The sequence below is a fragment of the Lissotriton helveticus genome, chromosome 10 (genome assembly GCF_964261635.1).
Source record: "Lissotriton helveticus chromosome 10, aLisHel1.1, whole genome shotgun sequence".
In the NCBI taxonomy this organism is placed as follows: domain Eukaryota; kingdom Metazoa; phylum Chordata; class Amphibia; order Caudata; family Salamandridae; genus Lissotriton; species Lissotriton helveticus.
Window position 1 is genome coordinate 910,720,308 of NC_136071.1, and position 9,880 is coordinate 910,730,187.

The following is a 9,880-nucleotide window of genomic DNA, read 5'->3' on the forward strand; positions in this document are numbered from 1 at the left end:
AGCACAAATAGCAACCGTGCTGGCTTCCTTCAATGGAGGGAGAGTCCGACAGCAAGCACTCTAATGGGTTCAATAGAAGAAAACAAATAGTCCAAGAGAAGAAGTCCGGTGCAACTAAGAGTGATCTAATGAAGCAAATGGTACTCCTTCGGTGCTATGGTTGGGGAGCACATGATTGGAATTCGAAGACACTTCAACTCTTTTGATCAAGGCCAGTGATGGATCAGGAGAGCCCTTGTCTCTCTCTCGCCATTACTTTTTCCTCTAGCAAGATAAACTTAAAGAGTCAAGAGGCTAGGTAGGTGCTTTCAAAAGATCTAGGCTAGTAGACTGCAAGGGTGAAGGAGGGAAGATGCAACTAAGAAATAAGAGAGTGTGGGATTTTCCACATTTGAGCCGGAACCATAACTCTGTGCTAATTCTGCAAGATGTGATCCTCTGCCATGTATTCATATGAGGAATTAAGTATGAGCCAATTCTGCCTTTTAATGCCCCCCCAAAAAGATTCCCAGACGATTCTTTGGCCATGTGTAGCCAGTTGGTTCTCAGTGAATGCACCGCAACGTTCTGTGCAGAGGACTTCTGCCTGTGCAGCTTCCCTCTACCCTCGCGGTGTGCTGGTGCTTGTTCTTGCCTTCTGCCCCCCTGATTGTGGAAGAGGTGTGGCGCCGCGGCGACTGACGCTGGAATCTGGGGACCACGGTTCGATCCCCGGCTCCGGCGGCGGGTCAGCCCAGCACCATGTGACTCTGGGCAATAGCTCGCTTAATCTTCCCGACGGCCCCCCAGCGCCTAGAGACCCTTACGGGTGATTGTGCGCTTTACAAATGTGGACTTTATTGTGCCGTTTTTCTTGCCTTCTGCCCCCCTGATTGTGCTGTTTTTCTTGCCTTCTGCCCCCTGATTGTGCCGTTTTTCTTGCCCCTGCCCCCCTGATTGTGCCGCTTTTCTTGCCTTCTGCTCCCATGATTGTGCTGTGTTTTTTGCCTTCTGCCCCTGATTGTGCCGTTTTTCTTGCCTTCTGCTCCCCTGATTGTGCCGCTTTTCTTGCCTTCTGCTCCCCTGATTGTGCCGCTTTTCTTGCCTTCTGCTCCCCTGATTGTGCCGCTTTTCTTGCCTTCTGCTCCCCTGATTGTGCCGCTTTTCTTGCCTTCTGCCCCTGATTGTGCCATTTTTCTTGCCTTCTGCCCCTGATTGTGCCATTTTTCTTGCCTTCTGCCCCTGATTGTGCCATTTTTCTTGCCTTCTGCCCCTGATTGTGCTGTTTTTCTTGCCTCTGACCCTCTGATTGTGCTGTTTTTCTTGCCTCTGACCCCCTGATTGTGCAGTTTTTCTTGCCTCTGACCCCCTGATTGTGCCGTTTTTCTTGCCTCTGACCCCCTGATTGTGCCGTTTTTCTTGCCTTCTGACCCCCTGATTGTGCCGTTTTTCTTGCCTTCTGACCCCCTGATTGTGCCGTTTTTCTTGCCTTCTGACCCCCTGATTGTGCCGTTTTTCTTGCCTTCTGACCCCCTGATTGTGCTGCTTTTATTGCCTTCTGCCCCCTGATTGTGCCGTTTTTCTTGCCTCTGCCCCATGATTGTGCCGTAATTCTTGCCTTCTGCACTGATTGTGCAGCTTTTCTTGCCTTATGTGTGTGGCTCTGTGTGTGTGGCTCTGTCTGTGTGTAGCTTTTTTTTGTAGGTGGCTATGTGTGTGTGTGTGTGTGTGTGTGTGTGTGTGTGGGGGGGGTGGCTCTGTGTGTGTGGGGGTGGCTCTGTTGGGGTGGCTCTGTGGGGGTGGCTCTGTGTGTGTGGGGGTGGCTCTGTGTGTGGGGGTGGCTCTGTGTGTGGGGGTGGCTCTATGTGAATGACTATGTGTGGGTGGCTCTGTGTGGGTGCAAATGCAAAATGTCTTGAATTTGCGAGCGATTAAGCTATTTGCATTGTAAATGACAATGCCATTTATTTATGTTTTAAAAATAAAAATGTCATGAGCAATGCCAATAGCTCTAACTTTAACAATGCCGAGACCATTGCATTGTAAATGCTTGTTTAAATAAGACTCCAAACAGCAAAGAAAGATCGGAGTATATTTAGCGGACAACAGAAAAGCTGAAAGACACTCGCCAATCTCTAAATGACTGCCTGACTCTAAGCTTCTCCCATATACAGGAAGATTTTACCACAAGAGGTTTACATCTTGTGTGAGGATGTTGGCTATGCTACTATGCCAAATGCAGGGGTATCAAAATTTGCATTAAAACAAGACCTTTATCATTGATGCAAGCAAAATAATCTGGAATGGAAATCTACATTTTAGCATGTGTTTTGTGAAGATTGTTTAAAATTATAATGTAAAATTTGTTTTTTAGTGGAACTTTTAATGACAAATGTCTTTTACATACATTTCGTTGTCTCAGAAGAGACAAGTACGTCATGGTTGAACCTGGGGAGTAACAGACCGGCAATAAAAAGACAAACCATTAAATAAATAAGAGTTTATTTGATGTTGTGAATAAAACCAACGCAGTTCAGAGGTTTCTGTGAATAGAATAGAATGGGTGCCCTGATCCAGTCATAAGGAGCAGGCTACAGGCTTTTGGAATAACTTTCTGTTTAAGTGTAATTATCAGTTGACATGTTGGTTCCAGATCCTTTAAGTTGTTAAGATCGCCTAGCAGTATCAATCAGACCACTTATCATGCCTATTGACTAAGATGCTGGGTACTTGGCCTAAGATGGCCTCAAAGCCCCCGAGTTTGCTTGAAAGAGCAGTCAAGTACTACATCTAAGAAGTGTAAGGGGAAACTAAAAACCCTTACACTCAGTTGCTAAAATCTCAAAAAGATGGTTTTAGTAAGCTTCAGTAAATTGAATGTCACTTAAAATAACCGTTTAATAGCACCTTAAAGTACAACACACAGAGTAAAAATGTAACACAGCCGAAAAAGCAAAATGCAATAAATACAAAATATCAATCACTGAACACCTGAGTTAAACTCACAGGTAATTGCATGCTCACTAAAAAGGACTGCAATTCTCTCTAGCATAAAGCAAGGACCATGTTATGCTACAGGGAGGGAGTAGACTACAAATCTCCTCGCCACAGACTTTGACTTCCACAGTCACTAATAGCGATTGTAAAAATTGCCCGCAAGTATTACAATCTACTTTGTGGGAAACAATGGACTAAAGCGATCTTATAAGAAGGGATCTGACTGCCAATCCATCTACCAAAACTGATGGCCCTCGCTATACTGTTCACAAGTACTGATTGGAATCACTATTAAAAGTACAAAAACAATGCAATTGGTCGTGTTACAGTTTATGCAGCACACTTTTTAACAGCTAGATTTGCTCTTTCTCCCAGTGAGGGCATTCCTGAAAATAAAGTCTGATATTGCATGGCCCAAATGTTCTACCGACAATCCGCTACGAGTTTAGAAAGAACAGAATTTTAATTCTGACCCCTGTAACTAGGGTTTGGAATTGGTATGTTGGCTCTAAAAGAAAAAGGGACTAACAATGGACATCACAGGGTTTCTCCAAGCTCTGCTAGCAGACCTTCCACAGGGTAGTAGGCTTATCCTACAGGAGACAGAAAGCAAACAGCAGCTATACCGCGGAAGGCACAAGGACAGATTCCATGCAAGTATGGTCAAAGTGAGGAACTTCCATTTTCTGCTGTGATGCCCAGATGTATGATGTAACAACGCGATCATTTAGATCGCGGTGCATTACATCGCTGTTTTTACAACGCAAGTCGTTACAACGACTTGCGCTGTAGGGTGCTGGACTTAGGAATAGTATGATTTACTATTCCAACTCCAGCCTATGTACAGTAGGGAAGGTGTTGAAATAGTAAATCACCATATTCCTTAGTCTAGAGCACCCTCCAGTGCAAGTTGTGGTAACGACTTGCGTTGTAAAAGCAGCGATCTAAATGTACTGCAGTGTTTTGACCGCGTTGTTGAGGTCGTTTCCCGTGATGCCCCAACCTATAAATCTAGCCCACAAACTGCACAACAGCCCATTGCTCCCACTTTATTTTTTTTTTATATATTTCTTTTCATGAAATAATTCGACAAAAAAACACATCAAGTAGTTACAAGCAGGTGACTCCATCGTTTCTCAGTGGCATTTTACACATTTCAAATTATACAGTTATTGTAGTAAGTAGATCAAGGAGATTCAAGCACATCTGCATCCATCTGACGGTCTGGTGGGACACAAGTATCCACCCTGTAGTAGTTCCAAGCTTCCCACACCTTATTCCATTTCCCAGGGCATCCCCTGGCAATGTAGACTGATTTATCCCTGAACATGCACTAGTCCAGATCCTCATTCCACCTCCCCACTTGAGGCGGTTGGCTAGCCCCCCACTGTTGAGCGATGCTACGCGTCGCTCCCATGAACGCTAACGTTGCCCATTGCGTGGTGTAAGTTATTGCTCCCACTTTCATTGCATCCTGTACCACTGAAAATCCATCCTCCCAGGTAAATGTGATCGTGCTGCCTTTGGCGTGGTGCAGATTTTGCTGGGCAAAAGCAGGTTTGTTCCACCATGTGTTGTAGGAATCATTGGCACACTTAGACTTTGGCTCCCTGAAGTATTGCCAAAAGTAAATACAGAGGGAACTTCACAGGAAAAGGAAGAGGTAGCGGCAAGGGGTAGATGCTACTTCTAGCTATTGACTTTTGTCCTTACTGATGTTGGTGTGTGTTCTATTGTCAAATCTCTACTTAATGAATCTGTTTTGTCTACAAATGTAAATATAACAGTTTATTTGACTAACAAACTAAACTGTGCTCTCTCTTTGATGTACTCTGCAGGGTTTGAAGTCTGGATAAGGAGAGAAAAAGAGAGGAAAACCTTTGACTTGGGTCAGTAGTGCTTAGGGTGTGCAGCCCACATTGACTCCTAAGTGACACAACATTGTGTAGTCAAAATGCCCATAGTAAAGGCGGAGGTATTCCTGATTAGGTCTCGCCTGCCAATGCGCTTGAGCATTGCTGTCGAGAGATATAGAGGAGCACCAGAAAATCCTACCAAGAGGGCTTTGGAATGCGGATTATGGCCAGTGCATGTGCGCCGGGCGCGCGCTCGCCATTTGCTCCCCCGCTCCCCCGCCCCCCCATCAGACTTGAAAGGAAGCAGCTCGCACACCACCATTTGTCTGAGCCTCGGCATCAGACTTCAAAGGCTGCCGCTCCCCCGCCCACCCCCCGCCACAGCAATGCCGAGAGCTTGTTTCACCCGCCCCTTCTCGCCTGCCCTCTGCATCATCTATCGTTTTACCTGCCTTTTCCCCCCCATTTCCCTCTTTCCTACCCCGTCCCAGTTAGCACCCTCTCTCCCCATCACGAGACTCTGCCCCGCCTGTTTCCATTCAACCCCCTTATTGCTTCAGCTCGGAAGTGCTCTACAGATGTTTGGACTTTTCAAAAGGCTGCCGCTCCCCCGCCCAACCCCCCGCCACAGCAATGCCGAGAGCTTGTTTCACCAGCCCCTTCTTGCCTGCCTTCCACATCATCTATATTTTTATTACCTGCCTTTTCCCCCGTCCATTCCCCTCTTCCCTACCCCGTCCCAGTTAGCACCCTCTCTCCCCATCACAAGCCTCTGTCCCGCCTTTACTTTTATCTGGAGCTTACATTCTCATCCCAAACCAGCTCCAGATTAGCACGCCCGTGAGTTTTGCTGTACAAAATTAACAACCCATGTAATAGAATAGACTGGGATTAAAATGGCCGCCACAAAATTTGCTTCATAGATTACAGCAAGGGGATTTTTGACATTGACCACGAGTGACTTAAAAACATTACCAACAAACAATGTTTTTAATCATAGTTTATACAAGCATTACACATCAACACTGTGTTCTGCGTTGACCAAGCCTGACCAATAGGTTGTTTCCGTACCGTTCATACATAGATTAAAATGCCGAACTTCATTGCATAAATAAATGAAACGTAAATCACTTGCCGCTCGCTGTTGTAATATATATCTGTTCGCCACTACTTTGGAAAGGTTGCCTTACCGTTACCAGCTGACTCTCCTCATTTCTAACCCTCTTGTTTCTCCCAGCTAGTTTAAAGTGCACTGGATATCAGTAGGTCTTTCGTGACGCTTTTAAAGGTACATACACACTTCTCACCGAAGACACCAACTCCACCCTCCAACTCCACCCTCGGGGGAAACCGCCACATCCCTCGGGGGAAACCGCCACATCCCTCGGGGGAAACCGCCACATCCCTCGGGGGAAACCGCCACATCCCTCGGGGGAAACTGCCACATCCCTCGGGGGAAACCGCCACATCCCTCGGGGGGGGGGGGAAACAGCCACATCACTCAGCCCAACCACATCATCACTCAGCACCACAACAGCACTGTCCTTGTTTGCTACCAACAAGCATTGCCATAGCCAATAGGACTCACATTAGGAAAGTGTAAGCTATTGGCTTTGTGAATAACAATGCTATTGATTTATATATTTTCAAAGCCAACACATATTTAAAAAAAAGTGTCATTTACAATACCAATAGCTCACACTTTCCTAATTGCAAATGCTTGTTTTAAAGTGTTGTTAAGCTTAAGAGTTAAAAATTAAGTCCTGAATAATTGGTTAGTACTGGTCTCTAAAGCATAGTTGCCATAAATCTTTCCCAAAAAGGAACAGCAACTGTATACAGGCCACCTAATATACCTGGTGTGCCAGATGCAGGCGTAATGTCATGCACACGGTTGGAGCAAATTGCTACTATACAACAGACCCTCCAACTCCTGGTGTTCGTTGCAAATTGCTACTATACACAGGTGACTTCTTAATAATTCTATACTCCAAATGCTCCTCATCCATACTTGCTGGTACCCTCAATGTAATATGAACACATGCACTGGCCTCAGGGACAGTTGCTGCTTCTCACCGGTCCTGATAAAATGGGTTTGCAGATCTTGTCACCACAGACCTGACCAGTGTTGTCGGGATACACGCTCACCCAGATTTAGTCAAAAAACCCTACATGTCAACAGAGTTATGTTAGAGGAATTAATCAACGTTTACAGACAGTTGAGAAAGAACATCTTACATACTGGGCAAATGCCCCCCTGCATCAAGTCATACCTCCACCAACAATGAATCCACAAAACATACACCCTGTTATGTCCAAATAATAGGGAAGGGATTCACTTTGCGAAAGCAAGCAGAAACCTTCAGCTAGATGTGGCATATGCACCGACCACCTCCCAAGCTAAAACATTTTCTTTTACTCTGTGCCTTCCCTTAGGATAGTAATCCCTCAAACATAATGTATAACCTGGAGCACACATTTGCTGACATCTATACTTGCACACATAGAGTGTCATTCATTGCTATGATACCAAAACGAATGGGGCATCCCTACTACTTTTCTTGGCATGCAATTGATCAGAACAATGAAAAGGTTCCTGAGAATATTTTAGGGAGCATAAAAAGTGGAGTAGCTATCTATTTCATTAGTCAGACATCACTGAACTTCAAGCAGAAAGAGAAACGGAGTTGCCCACAATAATATTGATGGAGCAGATTTCATCTGCAGTCAGACATTGTTTATTTTTATGCTTCAGACAGACTGCATTTAAATTGCCACACACATTTTGGTGCAAGTTAAAAACATGGCACATGAAAGTGAGGCCTATTCAGTCTGAAATGCTTTTGCTGAATTAACATGTGTTTTTTTGCAATGTAGAGAAAAGTGGCCTTTATAGCTTTGTAGAGTAATAGAATGTGTTTCTCTCTTCCCAGCTCATTCCTTGCAATCTATATTCACTATTCCTGTCTTAAAAGACTTCGGCTTGTTGCATATTTTGATAAACATGTTTAGTTTAAAACACCTCTTTTTTTATAATGTGTGTGAATTAATAATGCACCAAACACTACACATGGGGCTAAATGCTTTTTGCATGAAAAGCTATCTAAAACATTAAAGCATGTTGCTGTGTGCGCTGTATTAACTGTGTGCGCTGTATTAACTGTGTGTGCTTTTAAATTTTACACTAAAGCATAGAAATGCTACATTGCACATTTATTTTGCATGTTATAAATAATAGAAAAGCTGCTTGAAACTAATAGCTTGGCTAGGTAAACATTTATAAGGGGTATTAGTATGAGGGAGAGGAACATAATGGGCTGATTTACATGAAATTAATATTCTCTTTGTGTTTGTTTTATTTTTGGGGCCTAAGACAAAATGGCTGCCTGAATCCAGCAAGGCTATGACTTGCATGAAAGAAGAGTGCATGCGCAGATCTGTTTGACTCAAACCACGAAGAAGTCAAGGCCTCTTTGTACTTTGAAACATTCTTGTGATTGTGCCAATGTACCAGTTAAAGTATCTGTCCTGCTGCGCTGCGACAGGAAGGAAGGAAAACGTTAGAATTTTTTTTCCTAGTAAAAGTTGCAAACATATAAAATGTATTAAATCATTTGCGCTTCTTTTGTTAAAACTGGTATGCTCTAGAATTTTCAATGAGTCGGTAAGGTTGGACCTCATGCCACCATGACTGACCAATCACGTACAAGTTTTCCTGAAGATGCAACATTTTTATGTAGTCTGCCAAGTATAAATAATGACCTCTCTGGAGGCGTGGTTGGCTTTTTGCTCACTGGCTGGCTTTTAGCTCAGCTGGCTACTAGGCTAATTAGGCTTTGGGGGGGGGGGGGGGGCGTGTGAGCTCTTGAGAGAAGGAACAGATTAGACCAGATATTCTATGGGTTAGATACGAGATCGTCACGGGTGCAGCCTTGGGCGTCCGAGGAGAGTCAGGTGGGGGGTTCCCTGGTGATTTTTTTCCAAAGTCCTGGCACGTCATATTTTGGCACAGCAGGCCACATTCCTTTGAGGCCTGTGAAGGGCAGGCTGTCTCACTCCTTGTTTGCTTTTTACACTCAGAGATGCATAGAGCAGCAACAGATAGAAAGGCTTTTTTGATTTATATACTAAACTTTAAGTTTATGCTTTGACTAATTAATTAGGTCTGAAAAGATTTGTTTGACTTATGCATTTATTTCTCTTAATGGGAGATTTTTGCCTACTATTTAACTATTGATTAGCTTTGCAAGACTATTTGTCTTAGAAACTCTTTAAGAGTTATGACTGATATTTTGCGCCACATTTTCTTTCCTACATGTATTGCTTATATGCAGACTGTAATGTGTTCTGTATTAATGCTATTTTTCCTGTTTTTCAAATTCTGTATCTGATTGATATTTTACTAAATGAATAAAGGGTCAGAGAAAAACTTAACTTTTGACTAGAAAATAAAACCTTTTAAAATACTCAACAACTCTCTTTATTGGCTTAAATAATAATTGCATTTTTGACTGTTCAGGTTTATATGGTGTGAAGGGCCCAACACCTTTTCAGCGGTAAATAGAGGTAGCATGAGGGTTTTGCATTGAGAAATTACCTGAAGAAATGACTGCTCAATCAATATCACCAAAACAGTGAGAACTGCTTAAAGATAAAGGCCAGGGAAAAGAACATCAAGAAGAAAAGGGAGCTTAAGTTTTTGGGCGATAACCCGGATCCTCTCTCACATCTGAGGTAAACAAGCTGTCTAGGTCTGATCCCATCGCCCACATCTGCCAAAAAGAGCCTAGGGGTGTGGCTAGATGAGTCTTTTAAATGTGATACTCATGCTGTTAAACTAGCTGCAACTACTATGGGATCCTAAGGTTGTTGCACTAAATGTTACTCTTCCTTCCTCCCATTGCAAAGAGAATTGTGGTCTAGGCGCTCATTCTTTACAGCCTGGACTATGGCAATTCCCTGTATTAGGGAGTGCCTAAAGCCGCAATAAAAAAAAATACAGGTGGTACAGAATTCCGCAGCATATTTATTATATAATTTCCCAATAC

The 9,880-nt window shown here is 43.6% G+C and overlaps 1 long non-coding RNA gene across 1 annotated transcript in view; it reads left to right on the forward strand.

The window, feature by feature from the left end:
- LOC144784631 (uncharacterized) overlaps window positions 1–8,665 on the forward strand; it is a 36,162-nt gene extending 27,497 nt beyond the window's left edge. Inside the window, exons 3-4 of the long non-coding RNA XR_013601688.1 lie at window positions 4,815–4,865; window positions 8,206–8,665. This is a non-coding gene — a long non-coding RNA (uncharacterized LOC144784631). The remainder of the gene's footprint in view (window positions 1–4,814; window positions 4,866–8,205) is intronic.
- Window positions 8,666–9,880: the final 1,215 nt, after the last annotated feature.